This window comes from Octopus bimaculoides, chromosome 2 (genome assembly GCF_001194135.2).
Source record: "Octopus bimaculoides isolate UCB-OBI-ISO-001 chromosome 2, ASM119413v2, whole genome shotgun sequence".
Taxonomy (NCBI): Eukaryota; Metazoa; Mollusca; class Cephalopoda; order Octopoda; family Octopodidae; genus Octopus; species Octopus bimaculoides.
Window position 1 is genome coordinate 86,951,247 of NC_068982.1, and position 4,166 is coordinate 86,955,412.

Sequence of the window (4,166 nt, forward strand, 5' to 3'; positions counted from 1 at the left end):
GTGTGTGTGTGTGTGTGTGTGTGTGTGTGTGTGTGTGTGTGTGTGTGTGTGCCAAAAATATCCCCGAAAGACTAATGTGTCGACCTTACGGAATTTTTCTATAATTCTTATAATTGATTTTGCTATCGGTGTACCGTCCTTCGTTTACGTGGTGGGAACTCAGTTTGTTCGAGGTAGTCTTTGAGGTATCTACAACAATGTTATAAATTAAATTATTACAGTTTTACTTAAAGATTTATCTATTCTTGATCTTGGAACTCTGAGTTTTTAGTCAAAAATAAGCATGAACCATAATTTGGTCTTATAATTTGTCACAATGAATTTGAAAATTTGTTTATGAACTTTTACCCAGTGTTTTTGTAATTACAATGACTTTGATTTTCAGAAACTTCTTAATATTCCAGACTTTATGTAAAATAAGTAACATGGTGAAATATGTTTATTATGAATTTAGGTGGCGAGTTGGCAGAAGAGTTAGCACGCCAGACAAAGTGCTTAGAAGCATTGCGTCCGCCTTTTAATATATATAAAATCAACCAAGCGGTTTAAGCGCATGTATATACAGGCATATATGCAGAGTATATGCAGGCACGCGTTCGTATATTATGTCCTACACACTCACACATGCAGACATAGGCGTCTTTTCTCTCTGTCTTTTACGTTTTTCTTTCTTTCCCCTTCTCTATATATATTTACCACACTCTCTCACTCTTTCTTTGTATATGAATATCTGTCACGCTGCGTATACATGTTTGCATGTCGTTATACAGTTTTATTTCAAGATTTCTTGCCAATAGAGAAAGAACCGGTTTCTAACCTAGATCCAAGTCTTCATTAGAATTTCAACATCAACAACAGGGTATTTTTGTTTGTATGCATGTATGTATGTATATATGTATGTAGGTATATGTGCAGATTTGTATGTTTTGTTTTATGTATGTATTCTCATTGCATATTTAGACATGCTCATATATATTTAAATGATAAACTTCTGGAAAGTTTAACAGAGCCTTACAGTTCAAGTGATAGATTGGATCTATAGACTTCGAATTAGCTTTCTTCTTTCTGGTTTTGAAAAGCATAATTTCTCAAGATGGGTATTTAGGAAGTGTGTTACATACCCTAGGATCCCAATAATTACAGGTATAAGCCTGAACTTATAATCTGAATAGAGTAACTGCAAATCTCTCAATAGTTCTTCAGCTTTATGTTAACATCTGCTGGGTAGCTAATTTCTACAACTGTACACAGTTTCTCTTCTCTATCCCAAATCATTATATCAGGTCTGTTGTGCTTACATTTTATTGAGGTTTTCACTGGAACATTCCACCAGTACTCCTTTTTATTGAGTGGCTATAGCTTCTACCACATGTATGTATGTATGTATGTACAGCGCTGGAGTGAACACTTCAGTCAGCTGCTAAACAGACCTTCTCAGATTGTCGCTTGATGACCCCGCCCCCAACACTTGTAGAAATCCAGAAGGCCATCAAGCAACTACATGTGGGGAAAGCACCTAGTCCTGACGGAATACCTCCAGAGATCTTCAAAGAGGGATGTGAAGCTGTTACCATCAAGTTGACTGAGCTGATACAGCAGTTCTGGGACGAAAGGTCAGTGCCACAGGACTTCAAGGATGTTAACATCGTGCATCTGTACAAGAACAAGAGGGACAGAGCTTCATGTGACAACCACAGAGGCATCTCATTGCTGAGCATCGCAGGAGAGATCATGGCTCGTGTTTTTCTGAACCGCATCACGTACCACCTGCTGGACGACGTGGTCTCATAGAGCCAGTGTGGATTTACGAATAGCAGGGGGACAATAGACATGGTCTTTGCAGTACGGCAGATACAAGAGAAATGCCGAGAACAAGACCAGAACCTCTACACCCTCTTCGTGGACCTGACGAAGGCTTTTGACACTGTCAGCCGAGAGGGCCTGAGGGATATCTTGTCCAAGCTAGGCTGCCCACCAAAGCTCGTCAGGATCATCCAGTCATTTCATGATGGCATGATGGCTTCGCATCGTGGAAAACGGAGATGTCTCTAATCAATTCCTGGTCTCCAATGACGTGAAGCAAGGCTGCGTGATGGCACCCATATTCTTCAGCCTCATGTTTGCCACCATGCTCTTCCGCACCCTGTCAAAGTCTGATGCTGTTGTCACTATTCGCTACAGATGTGACGGCCGATTCTTTGACCACAGACGTCTGAAGGCAAAAACCAAAGTCCTGGACGCCCTAGTGAGAGACTTCCTGCTTGCAGACGATTGCGCGCTTGCAGCATTGAATGAACCAGACCTGCAAGAACTTGCCACTTGTCTCGCAAAAGCAGCAGAAGCCTTCGGACTAACCATTAACCTGCGAAAAACTGAAGTGATGCTTCAGCCTGCACCTGTCCTGACACCTCCTGAGCCTCAGATTGAGATTGAGGGCACAACTCTGAACAACGTGGAGAGCTTTACATACCTGGGAAGCTGCCTGTCCTCAAACTGCAGCATGGACAAAAATGTCTCCATGAGGCTTGCAAAAGCAGGAGCTTCATTTGGCAGACTTTGGACATGTGTGTGGGACGAACGAGGCATCAGACTTTCCACCAAGCTGGCAGTCTATAGGGCAGTCATCATCACTTCTCTGCTGTACGGCTGTGGGACGTGGACGCTGTATAGGAGGCAAAGGCGAGTACTTGACCAGTTCCACCTCCGCTGCTTGCGACGAATCATGAGAATTTCTTGGGAGGACAGAGTTTCCAACACTGAGGTGTTCGCAGACCCGAAATGCTCGGGATTGAAGCCCTCATCATGAAGGCCCAGCTCCGGTGGGTCGGACATGTAGTCCGAATGGACGACACGCATCTACCAAAGATGATCTTCTCTGAGCTGGCTTCTGGAGCAAGAAACCATGGAAGGTCACTGAGATGATACAAGGACAGCCTGAAAACTTCCCTTGAGGCCTGCAACATTTCAGCCCGTGGCTGGGTATCGCTTGCCTCTGACCGCGGCGCCTGGCGTCCAGCTGTCCAAAAGGCTGTTCGAGGAAAAGCGCCTCAAGAGTCTGGACCAGAAGCAACAAGCCCGAAAAGAGAGGATCTCCAACTCTACTTCTGCTGTTACGTGCCCAACATGTGGCCGCGTCTGCGCGTCCGCCTTTGGGCTCCGCTCCCACCCCAGGTGTCACTGACGTCATTATCGAACCCCGACAGACTTCCATTATTATTATGTATGTAAGTAGGTATGTATGTATGTATCTATCTAAACATGAATGTGTATGTCTGTACTTTTATTACATCAATTTCTAGTTATCTTTTCTATATTATTGTCCCCTCCACTACCTATATGACTCCTAATTTCTGACTATAAATAATGACTTCATCCAAATGCGAAATCTTATATTACTTGCTTCTCTGTCTGAAGAATTTCTAATAGAAGACATCTTTCATTTTCTCCAGCATGTACAATTTTGTAACTGAAACATGTGTAATGGTGTATAATAAATAATACCAAAATTTTTCCACTCTCTTGTTTTTACATACACGCATGCGCGCATACATAACTCGAAACAGTTTCAAATTAGGATCCTCTGACTTCAATGTACTTGTTGTACTCCATCCACTTCAAGAAGGCCCTGCGGAAGTTCTCCAAAGTGAAGGTGTTCAAATCCTTGTCACAGCCTCCATCATCTTCAAAACGACTGCCGCTGAGGTTCTCTTGCTCCATGTAACCAAAAGTCACAGGGAGCAAGGTCTGGACTGTAGGGAAGGTGAGGGACACTTTTGCTCATCTTTGTCAAGTAGATGATTACTTGAATACTCGTCACTAAGTACTCTGGGAATAAACTGTACACAAATTTTGCGCATGTTCAGATGTACACGAATAATTCTGTGTACAGTTGCCTCACCAAATCTAAACTGTGTGCATATTGTCGTTATAGATATACGACGGTCTTCAACCAGAAAATTGCGAATTTTCTCAACCAACTGCGATGTTCTGATGTCTCTCTCCTTCCCATCTCTCTCACTTACTTTGTTGGCAAAGCAGCTTATTAGATATCTAGTAATTACAATAGTCTAGGACATTTATAACTGCCTCTCCTAAGAGTTTCATAAAGCTTCTGGGATGCACCCTGTGTGTGTGTGTGTGTGTGTGTGTGTGTGTGTGTGTGTGTG